Here is a 25,571-nt window from a genome sequence, read left to right as displayed (position 1 = left end):
AAAACTCATGTTGAAACTCAGTCTCCACCGTGCAGTATTAAGAGGTAGACCTAAAATTAAGAGGTGAGAGGGTCATGAGGGTTCTGCCCTCGCGAATGGATTAAACCATTAAGGTATTAATGAATTAATAAATTACCACAGGAGGGGAACTTGCTGCTTTATAAGATGAGGAAGAGAGACCTGAGTTAGCATGTAAGCATGCTTACCCCCTTGCCATATGACACCCTGTGCTGCCTCAAGCCTCTGCAGAGAGTCCCCACCAGCAAGAGGGCTCTCTTCAGATGTGATCCCTCAATCTGAGACTTCTCAGCATCCATAACTGTAAGAAATAAATTTCTTTTCTGTATACATTCCCCAGTTCTAGGTATTCTAAATAACAGAAAATGGACTAATGTACTCCCCAAGGATTTTATTCAACTTCCTCTCCTTGCCTTTGGTGGAGCTTATTGGCAATCTCTTGTATTGCAACAACTGCAATCTTGTGACTCATAACAGGAGAATTTGATAAAAAGTTCACAAAACTGAGCAATCACATTCCTGGGTGTTTATTTCAGAGAAATGAAAATTTATATCCAGACAAAAACCTGTATAAGGTGTTCCCAAGTAGTTTTACTTGTAATAGCCAAAACCCAAAGACAACCAAAATGTCTTTCAATAAGTGAATTGCTAAACGAACTGTGGTATATGCATACCATTGAGTGCTACTCAGGAATAAAAAGAAATGAACTATTGACACATGCAATCACGTAGATCAATCTCAAGTTCATTATGCTGAAAGAAAAAGGAAAGCCAGTCTCAAGGTCATGCACTGTTATTCCATTTACATCAACATTCTCATTTATATTTAAATACAAAATTACAGCGATGGAAAACTCATCACTATAGTGATTGGTAGTTGCTAGAGGTTAGAGTTGGTGGGAATGAGGGAAAGAAGTGGGTGTGACTTTATGGGTAGCGTGAGGGAGAGACCTTTGTAGTGATGGAAAAGTTCTTTATCTTGATTGTAGTGGTAACTATAGGAATACACATGTGTGATAAAATGACCTCAAAATATACATCCACATTATATCAAAATCAATTCTGTGGTTTTGGTATTGTACTATATGTAAGGAGTAACCATTGAGGTAAACTGGGCGAAGCACACAGGGACGTCTCCATATTCTTTGTGCAATTTCCTATGAGTCTATAATTATTACAAAAGAACAACCATTCATTCATTAAGTCCTTACTCTATGTCATTTAGTCCTAACAACAGCATTATGAAGTGAGCATTTTTACCTGTTTTGCACTTGAGGAAACTAAGGATTTGAAAGGTGAAATAATAGCAAAGAGCAGGTGCTAGAAAGTGACAGAGCTTGGATTCAGGTGAGTTTATCTGCTTCCACAGATCCTGTTCTGCATACCTATCCACACCTCTACATTTTCTGTATTAAAAGATAGTTTTTGATACCATTTAGTAAATGGATTTTGACAAGAAAGCAAAAGAAAAACAGGAGAACTTGAAACCATTTTATGCCAGCAGGAGCTCTAGATGACACTTAATTAAGTAAAAATGGGAGGCTGATTGGCATCAGATCCAGAACGTCTCCACAGCCGAGCGTTCCACAATCAAAACAGAACACATTTGCTCATCCAAATTTAAGAATAGTTGCTAATTAATTATGTCCCAGCTTTCTTCATCGAATGTATAAATTCTGAATTTCCTTTCCTAACATGGAATTGATTTTATTTTTGCTTTACTTTTCTAGTTACATTTTATATCCAGAAGAGCACATGAATCATTTTTTTTTTCATAAATTTCAACAGAAAGATTATGGGAATTCAAAACAATTTCACTTCAAAAAATTATTCAAAGAAATATATTTGAGAATATAAAACGGGCTATGGGGATTGTGTGGTTGTGGACATCTGAGGTGCGCTCGCCTCTGGCCCACTTGATTAGCTAGAATGAATCTGGGTTGTTTTGAAATTGCATCCCATACACAGCATTAGCTGCTTCACGCTGGGCCCCAGTGCTGCCATTTGGGGGAACCCTGTGGAGTTTGGGGAGAGCTAAGTGGACTCGTTTCCGAGAGCCCCACAGAGTGAGCGATGCTGATTTTGATCATTTGCAGAGTGTAGCTATGCTGCAAGTGACAAAAATGAACAGTTACAAGGCTGAGAGCAAAAATCTACAGTAACCAAGAAATGGTGGTTTATAATTTTAATGGAGAATAAATAAGGAGAACAACCTGCCCAGAATCCTTGCCTTCTTGATCTGAAATTCAAAGACCCTTTCTTGATTCTGTCCTTATTTTTTTAACCCCCACAACTAATTTGTTAGCAAGATCTATTATTTCTATCTCTAATTTTATACATATTTTTGAGATATTTATTTCTATTTTCATGATCCTGGTCCATAATGTCCAGTCCGGTCTATTAATTATTCTCCCTGCCATGACTCTTTGTCTACCTCCAATTTGTGCTACAACATTCAGCCAGAGTGGTTTTCTTAGAATGGAATTTAATGAAATAATTCTCCTATTAAATATCTTCCAGTGATGTCTCATTTCATTTTAAATAAAATTCAAGCTTTTAACCAGGGCCTGGAAGGCCCTAAAACCTGCCTGCTGTCTCTCTTCAAACTCATTGCCTGCCAGGTTTTCCTCTTGCTCAACCTGTTCTTGGCACACTGAGCTTGCCATTTCTCAGTCATGCCAAACTGTTCCACCACTGGGCCTTTGCATGTGCTGTTTTCCCTGAGAACTGCTCCATGGGATCTTTACACAGAAAATTCCCTGGTTTTAATCAGCTCCCCTCAACTCAAATTTCTTCTTCTCACAGATGCTGTCCCTCAAATATGATAAGCATACTTAAAGTGGCTTTCTTTTCATTATCTCCATCTTGTGGTTCTTATTCAGCTTTCTTCTTAGCATTTATTACTTCCTGAAATTATACTCTGCTTTATTTGTTACGTATTTATTATACACAACTCTCAATAAAAAACAGGTTCTTAATGGACAGGGACACTGTCTGTTTTGTTTTCTGCTATATCTTCAGCACCTGGATTCTGGCTCTGTTGCCCAGGCTGGAGTGCAGTAGTGTGATCTTGGCTCACTGCAACCTCTACCTCCTGGGTTCAAGTAATTCTCATGCCTCAGCCTCTCGAGTAGCTGGGATTACAGGTGTGTGCCACCACACCTGGCTAATTTTTGGATTTTTAGTGGAGATAGGGTTTCACCATGGTGGCCAGGCTGGTCTCGAACTTCTGGCTTCAAGTGATCTGCCCACCTTGGCCTCCCAAAGTGCTGGGATTACAGGTGTGAGCCACTGCACCTGCCCTGAACCCCACTCTTCACTGCACACCTGGCTGATGTTGCAGTGTGGCCTTGTCCCCCTGCTCACGTGGAGTGGTCATCCTGAGCCGTTAGCTTTCATCCAAATGTTCAGTGCAGCTTTGCCCCAAGTTCATCCGCCACAGTGCTCTACCCTCCCAACTTGACTCAGCCCCTTCCCAGGGGAAACTCTCAGACAGCCTTTGTTAAAATTTAATTTGAGCCACAAAACCTAGTGTCAGAGCAGAACAAATAAATACTGCACAGGAAAACATGACCTTATCACCCATTGCATTCTATCAGATTTCCTTTTACTGTTTGAAAGTGAGCCTGTTGCTCTAGGCCTATGGAGATACAGCCTCCAGAGACTGTCAAATCTAATCGCAAAACCCATCTGAGGGAATTGTAGGTGAAAATACCCAGATCTGAATACCAGCCCCACCCTTCAAGCTTACCCTGCTCACCAGGCTTCTCAATTCGTTGCTTGAAATCAAGAATGTTGAGCTTTCCAAACCCAGGTTTCTGAAACTGAAATTTTCCATGGAAAGCCGGAAGGGTGCTCCTGGGAATATTAAGTACTGTGATGGATTAGGTAACAATGGGATTATCCATACACTTCAGACAGCCTTAGAGAATCATAATGATGAAAGACATTCAGGCAGCATGTTCTCTTTTTATTACATAAGAAGGCGTGGGAACATGTGAGAGACATATTTTGGTTCCTCTCCAGAGCTCTTTCCACAGCTTGCCAGGTCCCACCAACCGACTTACATTTGTTAAAATATTTCAGATCTTGATAATAAAACAAAACTACAAAGTAGTTATTTCTACTGTAGGAACATTCTGCCAGTGATCTGTTCTGAAAGGATGAAAGTTGAAGCTATTGCAAAGAAAAAAAGGACAGAGAATGACTGCGGAATTGTTGTAAAAGAGGCAGTTTATGAAGTGCCATTGATTTCAGCTTATTTAAATAGACTTGGGCTTTAAACTTTGAAATGAAAATAACGTAACATGCTTGAGCCTACAATTAGGCAATTAAAAGTTATACAATATTGTTTGCTCATGAAGCTTAAATCCAATTGCTCTGATCTGGAGAATTTTTAGAAGTTATTGAGTATAAGCTCTTATTTCTAGATTTAGACAGGATTAGACCTATGGGTGTTGGTGATAAGTATCTACTCACAACAAATGAGGAACAGACCCTGGTCGCCTTTGCCATTTTCTTTACAATTCTAAAGGATTCTGACAATCTAGCTCCTTCTGGTATCAATGGAAAGTCAAAGGAAAATCACCATTCACTTTGCAATTTATATTTTTAAAGGTGATTTTCATTTCATGATGCAATACTTTTTTTCAGAGAATGAATTTAAATGGTTACCTTAAGGAGGGATTTGTCCATTATTTAGACAGTATTTTGAGATATAAAAATTTAGATGAAAAGATCTGGTCTTTAAAGTCTAAACTCTAATTATAATTTGAGAGACAAAAAAAATTTACCTGATATTAGTAATAGCAGTCATTAGAGTAAACATCTACTGAGCACCCCATAAGAACCATTATAAGGTAGGTACAATACTCATTGCTATTTTACAGATAAAACCAAACGTCTTATTCCAGGTCAAAGGACCAGTAAGTGGAGAAGCAGGATTTGAACTTGGGTCTCCTGTGTTCCTCCTGCTGATGGGGACTGTAACAACTTTGCCCGTGTGCACTCACGTGGGAAGTAAGCCATGAGTGACTTAGAGGCATTTAGAGCCATGGTTTTCAGGTTTTATATTTTACAGACTAACATGATTTTTTTTAAAAAAAGTAGAGAGGAAACCAATATAGAGTTGCCAGGTATTTATTGTGCCAAGTAAAGATATTTATAAAAACTATGATCCATTCTTGCCATCTTCCCACTAAAAATAAGGACATTTTAACATCAAAATGTGTGAGGACATAATTTTAGTAAAAACCAAAAGGTTTATACAATCTGAAGAGAAACCAGAATGAAGAAGGACATAATTTTAGAATAAAAACCCTTCAAATTGAGGAAGTTTAATTTTATGAAAACCTCACTTGAGAAATATGAATTTTTACTTTTCTATTCTTTTTTTTTTTTTTTTTTTTTTTTTTTTTTTGAGATGGAGTTTCGCTCCTGTTGCCCAGGCTAGAGTACAATGGTGCAATCTCGGTTCATCGCAACCTCCGACTCCAGGGTTCAAGCAATTCTCCTGCCTCATCCTCCGAGTAGCTGGGATCACGGGCATGTGCCACCACGCCTGGCTAATTTTGTATTTTTAGTAGAGATGGGGTTTATCCATGTTGGTCAGGCTGGTCTTGAACTTCCAACCTCAAGTGATCTGCCCATCTTGGCCTCCCAAAGTGCTGGAATTATAGGCATGGGCCACTACGTCCAGCCTATTTTTCTATTCTTTGATATGACTACAGATCAGTGAAAATGTTGTCACAGATCAGCACTGCTCTATTGACGGGCAGTGATAGAGCTAATGTTATTGACGGAAAACATTAGCTCAAGGACAGTGGAGAAATTTCCGATGAAAGATGTAAAACATCTGGACAAGATAAGGACAGAAACAATTCAGCAACCACATCCAGTTCAGTGTTTGCCCAATTCTTATGTTTGGAGTCTCTCTAGCCCTGCAGAACCTCTTCGGATGATTCCTTGAAGCATTCATCTTTAGCCACTGGAAATGCTCTGGGAGGCAGAAAAACAAGAAATAAACCACCTTACTCGTATTCAGAGCTTTAACTGCACTAGATGCTCTAAGTCTTTCAAACCCAATTCATTTTACTCTCTATTTTTTAGTCTCTCACTTTTGCTCATTCTCTTGTCTGATGTTGTGCTTTAGAGTTCAAGGGCCACATCTCTCCATCTAGAATTTGGCATCCTTCCACCACTATTCAAATTTTCCTACAGTCTCAAATAATATAGATTGCTTTGGGCAATCCACCCCTCCCAGCTCAAACATTCCAGGAATCCTTATCTCAGGGCCGCATCCTCAGCAGGCAGCTCTCCACCTGTTTTACTTCTATTTCACTGGAGTGAACCAGATAATAACAAAAGCTTTTCTATATCCTGTACAAACACTGCAGAGACTGTGTAATCTATAGCTTATGATAAAACGATGTGTAGAGAACATCTGCTGTTTTTACCTGTAAAGCATTCCTTACTCCTCGTTTTGAAAGCAACACTCCAATTTTACTGAGAGGGATAACCCATACCATGTGAATATATTCTTGAAGAAACTGTCAATCAAGGTGGTGCAGACCTGCAAGCCACCCCTGCCACCTTTGCCGCCATGCCAAAGGGTTGGCATAAAATTACCCATACTAGGCAGATAAAACTCTCTTCCTGAATTTGTAACTTGAACATCTAACCTAGCAGCACAGGGCAGAACAATCATCCGAGGTGAATCATTCTGATCATGGCATTTTGAGTAAATTTTTAAATTTATGAAATGTAGTTTCCCAGAGCATCCTTGCTACCTATTTTTCCTGATTCAGTCTTCCTTTCTGTTCTCTGCTGCTTTACAGCATTTATAACTAACCTTCCTTCCCCCCTTGTTTGCTTAAGTTAATCGGACTCTATTTCTGATGCTTATAATAAAATACGCTAGCTGACACATTTTGTTTATTACTATTATTCATAATAAAAATTGCTAAAAATTGCTAAGGTATACTGCGATCTTACCATGTGAGTGCTGTGCTGTGTGTTTTGCATGCTTCTTGATCTCCACAGTGACCTCAGGGGATAGTTAGATTTATTGCCAATTTACCCTTGAGCACAGTGAGACTTAGTGAGACTAAGTAGTTTGCCGGAGATTATGCTATCAGGTAGAGGAGGCAGGGTTTGAACCTCAGGTCTGTTTGATCTCTCAAACTGCCTCTAGTCATGACAAGTACAGTATATATTGTTTTGATCCTGTGGGTTAAGCACAGATCTTCTCAAGGAAATATATAAAGCCTGCAAATGAAAACAACTCTCTTCTGATCTTTGTATAGATAGCATTCTGAATATCTGAACTCTCCAAGTTTTGAGACCCACACTGAGAAAATATGTATGCAGAATTCCTTTTAAGCATTTTCATTTTTCTTTTTGCTAGATATGCCATATGTTAAATAAGGAGCGTATCTAGACATCTAATGCAGTGCTGCAATACTGGCATGTCAGCTAGAGGAAAGAATGGGAGGGAAGAGGTGCATGGTGAGCCCTGACTGTTCAGTCAACAAGTGCTAATTGAGCACCTGTTCTTTGCTATGTGCTATGCTAGGCACTAGAAGTACGGAGCAGAAAAGACACAGCTCTTGCCGCCTGCTAAATGAGAACATTCTCCAAACACTTGTTAAAGATGGTAAGGGAGACTGTATTCAAGAGAGCTATGGTGATAGGGTTACCACCACAGGGTCTTGCAGTGGAGAGATTGGACAACTCCGACTCCAACAAGGATAAGTGGGAATTTATAACCAAGGGTGGGGTCAGTGGATGGAAAATTACTAGGGTAAACATCAAGGATAAGGAGTTCCTGCTTAAACTGACTTGATAGGACTGCTGGGGGCAGGCCATGACAATAAGATATTAAAGTGGTCAGATATCAAGGGTGGTAGATTTTTTCACTAATCTGATTTAGCAGGATTGTTGCTCAAGCTAGATTCTATGAGGACACAGGATTTCATTCCTAGTTCTCTATTTTTCTGTTCAGTAGGCTTTTATAACTGCATATTTTTAAAAGGTGATTCTAACCTTGCCCCATGTATTTTACTCTAGAGTAGCTCTAGTTCTGTCCAATAGAAATATAATGCAAGTTGCCGGGCGTGGTGGCTCACACCTGTAATCCCAGCACTTTGGGAGGCCGAGGCAGGTGGATCACAAGGTCAGGAGTTCAAGACCAGCCTGACCAACATGGTGAAACCCCATGTCTACTAAAAATACAAAAATTAGCTGGGAAAGGTGGCACGTGACTGTAATCCCAGCTACTCAGGAGGCTGAGGCAGGAGAATTGCTTGAACCCGGGAGACGGAGGTTGCAGTGAGCAGAGATCACGCCACTGCACTCTAGTCTAGGCGACAGACTGATACTCCGTCTAAAAAAAAAAAAAAGAAAGGAAGAAATATAATGCAAGCAGCATGTATAATTCTAAATGTTCTAGTAGCCACATAGTAAAAAGTGAAAACTGAAAGGTTAAATTAATTTTAATAACATATAGTATTTAACTCATTATAAAGTATTTTTATTTATCATGTAATCAAAATGAAAATTATTAATGACTATATTTTATGTTTTTTAAACAAAATCTTCTAAACCTAGTGTGTATTTTATACTTACAATATGTCTCAATTCAGATGCTAAATTTTCACCAAAATATTTTATTGGTACTTGGTTTTCATAAACTTTGGATTTGAAAAAGTAGATGTACATACCCAAATTGTTTGAAACGTAAGCTTTCCAATAACTGAAAGAGCATCAAAAATCATTATCCTTCACATTTGCATCCATATTCACAAAACTGGTTCATCATTTTTCAAAGAATGAATTTGATTTCGAAGCAAAAGCAGGCCAAGTTCAGGACTCAGAGGAGCCTGAAATTTTGGTCAAAGGAGAGAGTCTTTGTCAAGCCCAAAGAGGCTAAAAGATAAACAATCTAGAAAAATGTTTTAATTATGAGATAATTAAAATAATAAGTATTTCAAATTAATTACTAATTTTGATTTACATAGGTACCACTGTAACTTGTACTCCACATATAAAATATTCTAATAAATATATTACAATGTTACATCAGTGCATAAAAAATAAGCATTCAAACTGAATCAACCCTTCGACAATAACAAGAGATGATGCAGATGCTCGACACGCACTGTCTAGTGAAACAGGGTTTTCTTCTTGGTCACTTTGCAAGCTAGGGACCTCTGGCCAGTGCCACGCTGCCTGGGCACACTGCCCACTGCATGAGATGGCTCACCCACTCAGCTGCCAGGGCCAAGTCTGTCTTGCACACCAGTCCCCAAGTTCTTGTCCTGCATCCAGAAGAAGGAGAATGTGTTGACAATCTAAGAGTGAGCAAGGCAGGTTTTTAAATTTAATTTAACTTAATTTTAAGTTCCAGATATATGTGCAGGATGTGTAGCTTTGTTACATAGGTAAACATGTACCATGCTGGTTTGTTGCACCTATCAACCCATTGCCTAGGTATTAAGCCCAAGGCAGGGGTTTTTATTGAGTGATGAAACAACTTTTGGCAAAGAGGGGACACGGGATTGGTCCCCCTACCTAAAGGCAGGAAAGTGCCCCCAAGTGTGACTGAGTCCTGGGCTTTTATGGGCTCAGAATGGGGGAGGGGCAGGTCATAGGTAGTATTTGAAAAGGCAATATTTGATTGGTTAAAAGGCATTATTCAGAAAAATTTAATCAGGAAAGGGTGGGCAGACAGGAACAGAAGTTCTCACTCTGGGTTGCGGGTTTCATCCAGGACCAGCAGTCTGGTCTTTCAGCCTTCAGGCTGTTTTTGTCTTGAAGGTGGGGTTTAACTGAGACCCACCCCTATCTGCTTAGGCATTTGGCTGCCTCCTGTTGCTATGAACAGAATAAAGGTGGTGTCTTACATGTTGCAGTGCTTGTAAAACTTTGCTTACTGAAACAACAAAGAAAAAATATTTTACATAGCCTTGGTTTTAAATTTTAATTGTAAAATAATTAAAATAAAATAAAATTAAAAATTTACCTCCTCAGATGCACTAACCACATTTCAAGTACCCAGTAACCATGAAAGGAATGCTTGCTACAGTGTCAATAATCAGTACTAAGAGGGAAGTTTATAAGTGCTTACATCAAAAAAGAAGAAAAACTTCAAAGAAATAACCTAATGATGCATCTTAAAGGACTAGAAAAGCAAGAGCGAACAAAACTCAAAATTAGTAGAAGAAAATAAATAGCAAACATCAGAGAAGAAATAAAATTGAAATGAAAACAATACAAAAGATTGATGAAATAAACTGTTGATTTTTGGAAAACTTAAACAAAATGGAGAAACCTTTAGCCAGACTAAGAAAAAAAGAGGGAAGATCCAAAATAAATAAAATCAGAGATGAAAAAGGAGATATTACAACTGAGCAAAATTTTAACTGCCAAGGAAAAGAAAAGCTTCTTTATGACTTAGCTAAGACAGGTAGGATCATTTATGTTGAAATTGAAATCTTCTACAATACAAACCAAAAAAAAACTTTACATGTTTTTACAATATGAATCAATATGTACAAGCTTTTAATTGTAATTGACAGAATTGTGTATATTGGCTATAAGAACCACATGAAAAATTTAAGGAATGCTTTGTTTATAATAGTACATGTAGAGCTGCTTTTCAATGTCTGCAATATACCTTTGAATTTCATGTTAATAACACCAAGTTGGCATAAGAATTAGAAATTTTACTAAGCTTTGGCCGGGCGCAGTGGCTCACTCCTGTAATCCCAGCACTTTGGGAGGGCGAGGCAGGTGGATCACCTGAGATCAGGAGTTTGAGACCAGCCTGGTCAACATGGTGAAACTTCCTCTCTACTAAAAGTATAAAAATTAGCTGGGTATAATCCCAGCTACTCATGAGGCTGAGGCAGGAGAATCACTTGAACCTGGGAGGCAGAGGCTGCAGTGAGCCGAGATTGTGCCATTGCACTCCAGCTTGGGGGACAAGTGTGAGACTTTGTCTCAAAAAAAAAAAAAAAAAAAAGAGAAGAAAATTTACTAAGCTTGGACAGCTATGCTTTTGCTTCAAAGTCAAATCCATTCTTTGAAAAATGATGAACCAGTTTTGTCAAAATGGATGCAAATACAAAAACATAATGATTTTTGGTGTGCATTCAATTATTGGAAAGGTTACATTTCAAACAATTTGGGTCCGTACATCCACTTTTTCAAGTCCAAAGTTTATGAATCCAAGCACCAATAAAATATTTTGATGAAAATTTAGCATCTGAATTGAGACACATTGTAAGTATAAAATACACACTGGATTTTGAAGATTTTGTTTAAAAAACATAAAATATAGTTTTTTTGTTTGTTTGTTTGTTTGTTTTTGACACGGAGTCTCGCTCTGTCGCCCAGGCTAGAGTGCAGTGGCCGGATCTCAGCTCACTGCAAGCTCCGCCTCCCGGATTTACGCCATTCTCCTGCCTCAGCCTCCCGAGTAGCTGGGACTACAGGCGCTGCCACCTCGCCCGGCTAAGTTTTTGTATTTTTTAGTAGAGACGGGGTTTCACCGTGTCAGCCAGGATGGTCTCGATCTCCTGACCTCGTGATCCGCCCGTCTCGGCCTCCCAAAGTGCTGGGATTACAGGCTTGAGCCACCGCGCCCGGCCAAAATATAGTTATTAATAATTTTCATTTTGATTACATGATGAATAAAAATACTTTAGCTATATTGGTTAGACAGTATATGTTACAAAGTTAACTTTACTTTTCAATTTTCACTTTTCACAATGTGGCTACTAGAACATTTAAAATTATATATGCTGCTTGCATGATATTTCTGTTGAACAGAGCTGGAGCTGCTCTAGAGTAAAATACATGGGGCAAGGTTAGAATCAACCTTTAAAAAATATGCAAAGCAATAAAAGCCTTCCAAATAGAAAAATAGAGAACTGAGATTGAAATCAAGACAGAAAGGTGTCAGAGGAGGAAAACATTTCAGAGAAAGAATTATCAAAATGTCAAATGCCACGGAGAGGTTGTAAGATGTAGTAGAGGAAAAAATATGTGTAAAACCCCAATTGCCTTAGAAGGAAGACTTGAATTTGCCAAACAGAAATCTTTGTGGTTCTGCCAGGCTAGGCTTGCTAGGCTTAATTAAGTGGGCTTAGTTTAGTGTTTAGGAGTAAAACTTGGAGAGAACTGAATGACTTTGCCTAATAGAATGAGAATTTGGGATCCTATGTGTGGAGAGGGGACAAGGAGAAACTTAGGAATGAGGTAAAAGGGAGTGATCAGAGGAGAAGGAAGAAAGAGGAGCCAGTGATATGTCTTGAAGCTAAACAGCAGGTGGGATGAAGGAGTGAGGGGGAGGCTGAAGAGCTGCTGAAAAGTGGGATGACTAATGCCATGTTTGAAGTTGTTGAGTTTGCCTCAGCATAATTCATCTCCTCTCTATCTACCAAGCTATAGTAAATTCTGCTGCCCACACAGCAGAGTGTAGTTTGCATAAATAATGGAAAAGGATTAAACGGCAAATATGGATTGTTGTGGAGTAGGAAAATATGCACGGGCTGTAAAATAATCCACTGCAGAACCGGCAGAGTGGAGCTGCGGACCCAAGTTTGGGGTAACCATGGAAAGATTGGAGAGTGTATTATGCTCCCATATGTCCTGGGTGGTGGCATGTAGTTTAGATCTGATCTAAATCTCCAGGGTAAAAGTAATTCAAGTTAACATTTCAGTTACAAAGATAAAGTCTGAAGAACATTCTTTGGGTTCAGCAAAAAAAAGGGAATTGGGGACCTTGGAGAGTGGTGGATGGTCCTGATTCGGGAGGTGAGGACACAGACACAGTAAACTTGGAGTCCTCTCTTTGGAGTTTTGCTGTTAGTAGAAGGAAGGAGATTAAAGTGGCTAGAAGGGTTTTATTTTACTTAAGGATGGGAGGTTGGAGCACCTCTGCATGCTAAATAGAGCAGTAGAAAGTCTATTGTTTCTATAAAGTGGCTTCATATTGACAGTACATTTATAAGGCCTTCTAATAACAAAGCAGAGGTGGCAGTGATACAAATTAGAGCAACAGAAAGTGAATTTCAAAATCCCAGTGTGGTGCTGGTGCAAACAATGTTAATCAAGAAACTAAGAAGGGTTAGCTGTGGACTAGAATGTCATATAGCCTGGTTTGTACCAGGAACTGAAGGTCAGTGACACAGAGATGATTTTGAGTTGTAAGCCAGCACTGAGTCAACTGCTAGATCCAAGACAGTAATATTCCCCTTCCAATCAATGCTTAGCAGATCCTTATTAGCACCTCTTAGCCTTTGCACAGTGCCTTCCGAATACAGGTGATCCTTGAACTGTATGGATCTACTTATATGTGATTTTTTTCTATAGAAGTTATACCAAGTGTGCCTGCCTCCTCTGCCTTGCCTTCTACCTCTTCCATCTGTTCCACCTCTGCTACTCTGAGACAGCAACACCAACCCTTCCTCTTCCTCCTCCTCAGTCTACTCAATGTGAAGACAATGAGGATGAAGACCTTTATGATGATTCATTTCCACTTAATGAATAGTAAATATATTTTCTCTTCCTTATGATTTTCTTAACAACATTTTCTCTTCTCCAGCTTATCTTATTGTAAGACTACAGTGTATAACACATGTACAAAATTTGTGATAATGGACTGTTTCTTACCCCTAAGGCTTCTGGTCAACAATAGGCTATTTGTGGTTAAGTTTTGAGGGAGTCAAGAGTTATATATGGAATTTTTTTTTTTTTTTTTTTTTTTTTTCCTGTGCAGGGGTCAGTACACCAACCCCTGAGTCAACTGTGTTATTTTTACTATCTCATTTAGTAAAATACAAACTGGATAGATGGATAGATGGATGGTGTGATGGTTAATTTTAGGGGTCAGCTTGACTGAATAGAGGGATGCCTAGTTGGCTGGTAAAACATTGTTTCTGGGTGCGTCTGTGAGAGTGTTTCCAGAGAAGACTGATGTGTGAGTCAAGGGACTAGGAGAAGACCAGTCCTCAGTGCAGGCAGGCACCTTCCTATTTGTTGGAGGCTAGCACAAATGGGTAGAAGACGGAGGATTGTGCTCTCTCTGCTCTCTCTCTTCCTTCTGCAGAGGTGTGCTTCTTCTTTTCCTGCCTTTGGACATAAGACTCCAGGTTTTTCAGCTTTTGGACTCTGAGACTTGTACACACAGCCTCCTGGAGGCTCTTGGAGGTCTGGTCTCAGACTGGAGGCTGCACTATCAGATTTCTTGGTTCTGAGGCTTCAGACTCGAACTGAGCCATGCTAATGGCTTTTCTGTTTCTCCAGCTTACAGACCAGCCTATCATAGAACTTCTCTGCCTCTCCGATTGTGTGAGCCAATTTTTCCCTAATAAATCTTTTTTCATGTATCCTACTGGTTCTGTCTCTCTGGAGAAACCTGACTAATACAGATGAGTAGTGGGGTAATGGATGGATGAAAACAGAAATAGTGGGGAAAAATAACAGTGACCTTCAGGTTTGTAGGAGCTCTGTCTTAGTCCATTTGTGTTGCTATAAAGGAAGACCTAAGGCTGAGTAGTTTATAAAGAAAAGAGGCTTATTTAGCTCACAGTTCTGCAGGTTATACAGAAAGCATGGCACTAGCATCTGCTTCTGGTGAGGGCTCAGGCTATTCTCAGTGGAACACTAATGGCAGAGGGTGAAGGGGAGCTGACATGCAGAAATCACATGGCAAGAGAAGGCGCAAGAGAGAGGGGAGGGAGGTGCCAGGCTTTACCAACCAGTTCTTGTGGGAATTAGTAGAGCAAAAACTCACTCCTGTGATAATGGTACCAAGCCATTCATGAGAGATCCATCCCTGTGACCCAAACACCTCCCAGTAGGTCTCATCTCCAACACTGGGGATCAAATTTTAACATGAAATTTGTAGGGAACAAATATCCAAACCATAGCTAGCTCCTACATGAATTATAACACAGGCTTCTATGTTTCCCAAAGGCAGAGTTAAGGAGGCTTTGTTAACCCACAGCATAGTTATGGATTAAAGAGGACACAAATCTTTATATATTAAAAATTATATACTACAGCAAATCATATAGCAAGATTTGTTTTGTTTTTATATGGAAGTCTTAAAAATGTGATAGAAATGGATATTTCTAAGATGTTTAAATTGTGGACCTAAAGAAACATATAGATTAGTCATCAGGGACTGGCAACTATTAGGTTCACACACTAGTACTTCCCCCCTCCACTCTCTTTTCACAAATACACATATCAAACATTACTTACATGTCAGAGCATGTTAGTAATTGTCCTTTGTGCATGACCAGAGAATCCCTAATGTAGTACCCCAGGGAGTCTCCACCAAACAATTAGTATAAGCATAAGAGTTGAAATCATACTGAGATTAGATGATTTTTCAAGTCATTTCCAGTACTACATTTTATAATAATTCTAGCTAATGAAAAGAATTGGCTCCACTCACCCTCACATCACCTGCATAATCCCCTGATTAGCTACATCACCAAAGAACTTTCACAAGTATCCTGTAATCTGATATAGCTATATGGATTCCAGGCATCAGTCATACCTATTTTAGATTACAATGTGCCTTCATCGTGAACTCTTATGCAATTTGATTTATTTAAATAGATGTTAATGATCACTTCCTGTGTGCTACATGATAGAGAAATAAAGATACGTAGAAGGTAGGCAGACCCATTGAACAGTAACTCAGGGCAAGTGTTCTAGTGGTTGTTAAAAAGTTACATAATTTCAGATAAACGGTATTCTTTCTTGGGAAGTTGTGAGCAGGCTTCACTGAGGAAGTACGGGCCAAAAGAACCTTGAAAATAAATAGAACTTTGTGAAACTAAAGAAGGGGCTTTATGGATAGTGGGAATACTAGGAACAAAGACCAGAGAAAAGGAACGTGAATGGCACGTTGGGGGAATGGTATTTAAGGCTGGAGCATGGGGCACGTTGTTGAGCTGGAGGCATTGATGACAGATAGAATTTTTAAGGACTTAGAATGAAGTTAAGTTTGAATATTATCTTACTTCTAATGGGAATCCACTTAGGGTTTCTGAGCATTGATTTGACAAGTTAACTTACAGTAGCAGTATTGAGGGTGAACTGCAGAAGGAAAAGAATAAGGGTCAAGAGATAAGACTATCACAAATGTCCAGGCAAGAGATAAGCAGGCACGGATTAGAAGATTGCAAGTTGAACTGAGAGTAAGTAACAGATTTTGGGTGGAAAGGAATCATAAATTAATTGCATGCTGAGATTGAGGGTAAGAAGGAAGAGTCAAGAAAGATTCCAGTCTATTCACTACCATAAAAGAAAACAAATCCTGCCTTTCTTCACTTTTTTCTTTATCTATTTTTAGAAATTATTTTTCCCTCTTTTCAGAACCAAATCAAGCAACCCCAGTGCAACTTGATTTTTCCAGTTTCAGCCCATCAGTTGACACCTGGACCCTTGCACATCCCAACCCTGATCTCTAGCAGCCTCCCACTTCTGATAAAGAGATGAGGAGGTAGACAAGTAAATGAATAATTCTGAGTCCCAACACTGAAGGTACAGAGTGCAGTTAGGATCACCAACTCCTAATTTTTGCCTTTGAATATTAGAATTATATTACCTTGCTATCAAGTTACCCAAACATTCACTGACAGACCAGTAAAAACCTGAATTCTTATTAAGAAGTAGGTGGGAAATCATATTAGGCCTATCAAAACTACTGGACCTACTCTTTGCAGGGTTCTGCAAAACTCAGTCTGTCAATTCAGAGATTTATAGGTGAGACCCCAAAAGCCAACCCACTCCTGATTATCAATTACTTGCCATTGTCATAGACAAATGGGTTGAATTTAAGGACCTTCTGAAGGGTGTGGTCTATATGAGGGTCAGAAGGACACCACAGGTCATTCCTTTGGTTATCCGTTAGCCTGATGCGACTTCTTTATTAAAAAAAAAAAAAGTAGAGGTGATATCTTCCAAGCCTAGACTCAAGAGGAAGTCTAATAGACTACCAAGCTATTACTGGGGATGAGGCTTGGGTGGGCCTTCCTGCCATTTAAAAGCATAGATTGCTATAGAACTAAGACAGATAGTCTTCGTGGACCACAGTTTCCCCAGAACATTTCCTAGGATGGAATAAGTTTGATTTCTTGTTAAGGATTATGGGCTGTTGAAGATATTGTCAGTTTCTATTATAGGCAGAATTTTGGATAAAGATTTAGAATAAGTCTCTGATATTAATTATTTGTGTATCAATGAGCAAATAACAACTTTACTAAGCTGTAGTTTTCGTTTTGATAAACTGATAACTTTGGGTTATGTAAGATACAATGAATTTCTCTGAGTTTCTCTCCAAAAATGTATCCGGCTAACTTCCTTGTCTTTTGTTCTCAAACTCAACTTTCCTGTTCCTCCTTGCCCCCTAGTTACCGTAAAAGAGCCTACCCCTTTCCCATCAGCTCTAATCAATGACTCACATCTGTTCCCTTGGTTACCTGCACCCATTGTTCCCCTGAAACTGCACGTCTCACATGCTCCACCTCTGTACCTCAAGTCCCCCTCCCCTTCTATATTTAGAAAAATATGTACAAGTAGCCAATCAGGTCAGCTCAGATTGTACGGTCTGACCCCAGCCCATGAGGGAAGGACACAGAGGTAGGGATTGCGTTAAGGATTTAAAAACCCCTAATCTCCTTTGTTCCCTGTGCTCTTGTGGTCTTGATTGACACAAGTGGCACCCTTCTGCAGAAGTAAATTGCCTTGCTGAGAGAATTAAACTTTTGCCTGGGTACTGGTTTTACTTCATGGCACTGAGCATTTATTCCTGAAGTATTTTATATCCAACAGGCTATATGATTTATCTCAGTTCACTTCTGATCACTTTTATAATTGTTCTCACCCCAGTTTGTGTTCATTGTGTTGCCTCTTGTGGCCTCTCCAAGGCCTTTGCTGGGCTTCTCTTGCTACTCTTTCTCATTCCCTTAGTAAAGTGAATGAATGTGATCATCTTGAGGACTAAGTTCTGTTTTTTTTTTGTTTTGTTTTGTTTTTCTATCTTGCCCAAATTCCCATCTAAGGGGTCTGGGGAGTCTTGCCCTACAAACCATAAATTCTCATCAAGGAGGTTTTATTTAACCCTATATGTCATGACTTATTCTCCAATCTGACCGTGGTATAACATTATGTGACAAAGAAGAAAGTCAAAATATTTTACCCCAAAACATGTTTCTTTGCCATGTTTTGAAATGGCCCTGCACAGCTGTCCTTTGTGGGGGAAAATTTGCAGCTGTAAAGAATCCCTATTAACATAGCTAGACCTTTTTCTTCTAGGCCCACTCAGTCCTCAAGAGATTAACTAAGAGTCTACCATCTTTTAAAGGTCTGAATAGGAAACAATTTGTCAACTATTGTCTCTAAGGGCAGTCACTGTTAAGACTTCAAAAGAACCCTGGTATCCATAATCTTTCATCTTAACCTGAACATTTCCTTTCTGTGGATCCCAGGTCTTTAGACAAACTCAACCAGTTGTCAACCAGAAAATGTTAAATTTACCTATAGCCTGGAAATCCACTCCACCCCACCCCCACTTTGAATTGTCCTGCCTTTTGGACCAAACCAATGTATTTCTTTCTTTCTTTGTTTTTTTATTTTTGAGACGGGGTCTCACTCAGTCACCCAGGCTGGAATGCAGTGGCATGATCTTGGCTCACTGCAACCTCCACGTCCTGTGTTCAAGCAGTTCTGCCTCAGCCTCCTGAGTAGCTGGAATTATAGGCATGCACCACCACATCTGGCTAATTTTTGTAGTTTTAGTAGAGATGGGGTTTCACCAATTTGGCCACGCTTGTCTCAAACTCCTGACCTCAAGTGATCCACCTGCCTTGGCCTCCCAAAGTGCTGGAATTACAGACATAAGCCACTGCGCCTGACTCTAATGTATTTCTTAAATGTATTTGATTGATGTCTCATGCCTCCCTAAAATGGATAAAACCAAGCTTTACCCCCTACCACCTTGGGCACATGTGCTCAGGACCTCCTGAAGGCTGTGTTTAGGGTCATGGTCACTCATATTTGACTTAGAATAGATCTCTTCAAATATTTTACAGAGTTTGACTTTTTTCGTCAACAGTCCACTGGCAAATTATGTCAGGGCTGCCTCCTTGCAGGTCTGTCTTGGAAAAACAAAAGTCAAAATTGCAGCAAAGTACAGACTAAACTTCTTCAACCATGGCAGAATAAATGGTATTGGGCTTGCCTGTCTTCATAAACAATTTGAAAATTTGACAAAATACATGAAACAACAGTGTTCAGACATTGGACAACATGCAACACAGGACTGTCATGCGCGTCCGTGTGAAGAGACCACCAAACAGGCTTTGTGTGAGCAATAAAGCTTTTTAATCACCTGGGCGCAGGCAGGCTGAGTCTGAAAAGAGAGTCAGCAAAGGGAGATAAGGGTGAGGTCGTTTTATAGGATTTGGGTAGGCAAAGGAAAATTACAGTCAAAGGAGGGTTGTTCTCTGGCAGGCAGGAGTGGGGGTTACAAGGTGCTCAGTGTGGGGGAGCTTTTTGAGCCAGGATGAGGCAGGAAAAGGAATTTCACAAGGTAATGTCATCGCTTAAGGCAAGGACCGGCCATTTTCACTTCTTTTGTGGTGGAATGTCATCAGTTAAGGCGGGGCAGGGTATTTGCACTTCTTTTGTGATTCTTCAGTTACTTCAGGCACATATACAGGGTGTATATGTGTAAGTCACAGGGGATGCGATGGCTTGACTTGGGCTCAGAGGCCTGACAAGGACTATGATGCCTGAGGGAATGAAATGAAGTGAGTCATTGGCTTTCTGCCTAGGGACACTTTCTAGAAAGTAGTGTAGGAAGGGAGAATTCGGGGAGGGCGTGGAGTTTTAAGTGTGTTGAGAAGATAGAGATTAGAGTCCCAGGCTTCTGAGGACATTAAAATTTGCAGGACAGAGGGAAAGAAACAAAGAAATCTTCATGGCATCTCTTGATTCTGTTGTTGAATTCTAGGCTGTGCATACATAGACAAAGTCCACAAAGTTAGACAAAAACAGCTCACTAAGGACTGGTAGACCTTAAAACTACAGCCATCTAGAATGAAGAGACTTAAATATCTAAGGCATTCAACAGAGAGTCTGAAAGGGTTAGGTTTTGTGGTAGAGCTCAAATAGCTCTAGATTAAAGACTCTACCAGACTACCCCTGAAAATCTTCAAAACAAGCTTCCAAAGGATTAAGTTGATGCAAAAGTTACCTGCCAGGTCAAACAAAGTCAATACTGTTAAAATAACAAATACCTGAATTCAAACACTCAATAATGTAATACTAACAACACCTAGCACCCAATGAAAAGTACTAGGCATGTGAAGAAGGAAAACGTGACCAGGAGAGAAATGAATCAAGAGAAAGAGACCTCAAAATGACAGAAATAATGGAATGATCAGACAAGAACTTTAAATAGTTATTAAGAATATGCTTAAGAATTTAAATAAATCAACACAATGAAGAGAAACGGAAGATAAACAAATAAATGGAATGCTTAGATATAAAAACGTCAATGTTCAACATAAAATTCACAGAAGACACTGCAGAAGAAAATCAATTAACTTGACTATAGACAATAGAAACTGCCCAAAAATAGGCCGGGCGCGGTGGCTCAAGCCTGTAATCCCAGCACTTTGGGAGGCCGAGACGGGCGGATCACAAGGTCAGGAGATCGAGACCATCCTGGCTAACCCGGTGAAACCCCGTCTCTACTAAAAAATACAAAAAACTAGCCGGGCGAGGTGGCGGGCGCCTGTAGTCCCAGCTACTCGGGAGGCTGAGGCAGGAGAATGGCGTGAACCCGGGAGGCGGAGCTTGCAGTGAGCTGAGATCGGGCCACTGCACTCCAGCCTGGGCGGCAGAGCGAGACTCTGTCTCAAAAAAAAAAAAACAAAAACAAGAAACTGCCCAAAAATAGAAAAAAGAAAAGACTGAGAAAAACAAAAAAAAGAATAGAGCCTTATTGAACTTTAGGATAAGAGCAAATGCTCTAATATGTGTGCAGTTAGAGCCTCGAAAGAAGGGAGAGTAACAGAAAAAAAAAAAAAAAGAAGACAAAACAGTCACAAAATTTTTCAAGTTTGTTGGAAACCAGAAATCCACACATCCAAGAAGCTCGACCATGAAAAACACAAAGAAAATGAATCCATGGTGCATCATAATCATCAAATTGCTGAAAAGGAAAAATAAATAATAAATGTTAAAAGCAGACAGATAATATCGACATTATATACAGAGGAACAAATATAAGAATAAACTCAGAACTTCATATCAGAAACATTGTAGCCAGGAAACTATGAAACCAGCTTTAAATAACTGAAAGTAAAATAACTGCAGCTTAGAATTCTATATTCAGTGAAAATATCCTATAAAATGATAGTGAAATAAAAACACTTTTTGGATAAACAAAAGGTGAGAGACTGTTTTTTGTTTTTTGTTTTTGTTTGTTTGTTTTACCAGAAGACCTGCCTGTAAGAGATGTCCAGAACTTTTTAGACTCAAGAAAGCTATACCAAATGAAAACTTGAATCTACACAAAGGAATGAAGAGTGTTTAAAATAGCTGAAAGATGGATAGACACACAAGAATATTTTCCTTTAAATTAAAAAAAAATGATCTTATTGACTTCAAGAAAAAATTAACAACAGTGTAATGAAGGGTTTCTGACATATGTTGAAGGAACATGTATAGCAACAATGGCACAAAGAGTGAGAAGAGGGAAAGGAACCACTATTTTTGTAAGTTGCTTACAGTATACAGAAACTGATATAATATCATTTGAAGGTAGATGATAATAATTTGAAGAGGTATATTGTAAACTCTAGAGTAAACAATGGAAAATATAACAAGTCATAGCTAATAAGCCAATAGTAGAGATCAAATACTAAAAATTAAAAAGTACCGAATCCAAGAAGTCAGGTAGGACGGAACAAAACACATGGGATCAATAGGAAACAAATGGCAAGACGGTCTTGGACCTGTCATTGAATAATTGATAATTGATAATTCCATTGAATAAAAGTGGTCTAAACACTCTAATTAGCAGACAGAGATTTATAGATGGAATAAAAAAGCAAAACCTAACTACAGATGAACAATGTGGGGGTCAGGGCCACCAACCCTTACACTGCAAAAAATCCAAATATAACTTTTCACTCCCCAAAGACTTAACTACTACTATCTTACTGTTGACCAAAGCCTTATAGATAACGTAGTCAATTAACACATATTTTGTATGTTATGTGTGTTATATACTGTTTTCTTAAAATAAAGTCAGCTGGAGAAAAGAAAAAGAAAGTCATAAGGAAGAGTACTATCCTGTATTTAGATACCATAAGCTCTATGGTCTGTTTACAAGATGAATCGTCTGTCTGAACTGGTGGCAACCACTGGTGGCAACCGCAGCTGCAGACCTCAATCTACAGTATCTATCAAGCAATCAACTTCTTCTTGTAATGTCATGACTTTTCTTAGGAGCACTGCCAGCATCACTGGTGGAACTTTGTGTGGGTCCCATGATGTTACTAAAGGTTTAAGATATTGCACAAAACATGATTTAAAAAATGCACAAGGACTGTGAAAGACCACTTTTTATTGTTATATGCTCTTTATTAGAGAGATAAGTTGCTCAGGTAGAGTTGATTACATCACATGGCATTTTAAGCAGAGATGTGCAACACTTGAGCTCTCCACAACAGCAATAGCAGGTGGCTAGGAAATTATTACAGTATGAACTACAGTTAATTTTATACGGTTATGATTTAATACTGAATCTTTAAATTGTTTACATTTCTTTTGACTGCAAATGGCGCCACGTATGGTCTGTGTTTGTGTACGTTTTGATAAATTTAAATTTTTATTATAGATATGTGTATACTTTGTGGTAGTAAATGATACAATAGGCTAATATTTACATATATTTTAGTGACTCATGATGTACCTAACTTTTTCTTAAGTTTTAAAATATTTCTAGGCTATGTATTTCACCAGTGAGTTTTTTCAAATTGTCACAAATCTTCAAAAAAAATTTCCAATATATTTATTGAAGAAACTCCATGTATTAGTGCACCTATGTAGTTCAAACCAACATTGTTCAAGTCTCAACTGTATATGCTATCTGCAAGAAATGCACCTTAAAAAACAGTTCAATTTAAAATAACAATAGAAGAATGTTGGGATTCAATCAGAATGGTGGCAGTAATATTAAAGGGAAATATTAGGGAAAGTTATAGGGAATAGTCACAAACCTTTTGGAAGGCTGAAAGGTTACATAGCTTGTAATAATTGAACAAGCTGAAGGCAACTGGTTCTTACCTTAGAGCATTAGGTCACAGGGTAAATACTAGGGACAATAGAGGCTTCCCCAGTTAAGTCTGTTTACCCGACCTTCATTAACTAACCTTTGAGCCAGATGACCCTCTCGGGAGGAGGTCGACTAAGCACATTGCCCCCTAATGGTATTTACTTCAGACCACAGTACCTGAGCTTTAATCATTCGTAGAACTACTCTCTTAACCATGTTAATTATCCACAAGTGTGTTGACTCAGAGATTCTGTTGTTAATTGTATACGAAATTAATGCCTAGAGTGTGAGCTGCTCAGGGCCAGCCGCAGTGATAAGCCTCTCTTGGTGTGCAGGCAGTCGGACATTCAGCTGGACTGGCAAAACAGAGTATCTGTGTGTCAGTGTCCGTTTTATTCATCCATCGTTTGGGTCAAGGTCTGTGGGCAGACCCCGCAGCTAATGCCCTCAAGTGTGAGGAGTCTTACCTCAGAAGAATATATATACCATGTAAATATTTATTACAAGAAAACTGGAGGGATTATATTCCTAGTATACAAAGTGGAACTCAGGACAAGAAATATTATCCACAGTAAAGAAGGACCATTTTATAATGGTAAAAAGTTAATTCCTTAAGAAGACCTACCAATCCTAAATCTGTATGCACCTAATTAAAGACAATTAATATGCATGGAATAAAAACTGAAAGAACTTTAAAAAAGACAAATTTATGAGATGAAGATTTCAACACCCCCTCTCTGTCACTGTTAGAATAAGTAGACAAAAAAATGAGGAAATACATAAAATATTTGGACAATAATATTAATAAGCTAGACTTAGTTGACATTTATAGAATGCTCCACACAATAAGGCAAATAACATCATATTTTTCAGTGCACTTAGACTGTTAACCAAGATAGACCATTTGCTAGGCCATAAAATAACTAAAATAACTAAAAAATTCTATGGATTTCAAAAGTGTGGAATCATGCAGAACATGTACTCAGACCACAACAAAATTAAACTAGAAATAAATTTTTAAAAATCTGGAAAATCGGCCGGGCGCGGTGGCTCAAGCCTGTAATCCCAGCACTTTGGGAGGCCGAGGCGGGTGGATCACGAGGTCAGGAGATCAAGACCATCCTGGCTAACATGGTGAAACCCCGTCTCTACTAAAAATACAAAAAACTAGCCGGGCGTGGTGGCGGGCGCCTGTAGTCCCAGCTACTCGGAGGCTGAGGCAGGAGAATGGCGTGAACCTGGGAGGCGGAGCTTGCAGTGAGCCGAGATCACGCCACTGCACTCCAGCCTGGGTGACACAGCGCGAGACTCCGTCTCAAAAAAAAAAAAAAAAAAAAAAAAAAAAATCTGGAAAATCTCCAAGTATTTGGGAATTAAATGGTACTTCTCTCTTTAACACATGGGTTAAAAAGTAAAGAGAAGGGAAATTGGAAAATATTTCCAACTAAATAAAAAGAAAAAATACACAGAGAAATTTATGTGATAGTATTGAGACAGAAAATTAAAAGTTTTAAATGGTTACATTATAAAACACAAAAGATCTAAACTCGATGACCCAAGAAAGTTAGCAAATGAAGAGCAATATAAATCCAAAAAAAAGAAAGCAAGAAATAGGAATACAAAATAAAGAACACTAATGAAACAAGAAGTTGGTTCTTTTAAAAGATCAATAAAATTGATAAATTATAGACTAGTAGTGCAAAAAAGAGGAGACATAAATTAGTAATATCAGCAATCTAAAAGGAGATATCACTACAGACCTTGCAAATATCACAAAGTTAATAGAGGTATTATGAGCAATTTTATGCTGTTTTATACATTCAATCACTTGGATGAAATGAAATTATCTAAAGACATATATTGCCTAAATTCAGAAAAGAAGAAATAAAACATCTGAATAACCTTATAGCTACTACAAAGAACAACACAGGCCCAGATGGCTTCACCTGTCAATGTTACTAATCCTACACAAACTGCTTTAAGCAAAAGAAAAACCTATCCCTACTCATTTAATAAGGACAGATTTATCATGTAGACAAAGACACTACAGCCTAAACATATGAAAATCTTTAACAAAATGTGAAAATCTTTAATATAATGAATCCAGCAACATATTAAAAGATTAAAAAATCATTAAGAAACAGAACATATCTCACAAATATAAAGTTGCTTTAACATT

At 38.7% G+C, this 25,571-nt stretch overlaps 2 long non-coding RNA genes across 2 annotated transcripts in view; both read right to left on the bottom strand.

Moving 5' to 3' along the window:
- Positions 1-529: 529 nt before the first annotated feature.
- Positions 530-3,904, bottom strand: LOC135964536 (uncharacterized). The gene is made up of 2 exons (XR_010577019.1): positions 3,770-3,904; positions 530-771 (listed from the first exon to the last, which is right to left on the bottom strand). It is a non-coding gene; the product is annotated as an uncharacterized lncRNA (long non-coding RNA).
- Positions 3,905-5,405: 1,501 nt separating this feature from the next.
- Positions 5,406-25,571, bottom strand: part of LOC123575202 (uncharacterized) — a 40,531-nt gene continuing 20,365 nt past the window's right edge. Inside the window, exon 5 of the long non-coding RNA XR_006700376.3 lies at positions 5,406-6,015. This is a non-coding gene — a long non-coding RNA (uncharacterized lncRNA). The remainder of the gene's footprint in view (positions 6,016-25,571) is intronic.

This window comes from Macaca fascicularis, chromosome 8 (genome assembly GCF_037993035.2).
Source record: "Macaca fascicularis isolate 582-1 chromosome 8, T2T-MFA8v1.1".
Classification (NCBI taxonomy): Eukaryota; Metazoa; Chordata; class Mammalia; order Primates; family Cercopithecidae; genus Macaca; species Macaca fascicularis.
This window is presented reverse-complemented; position numbering and strand designations above follow the sequence as displayed.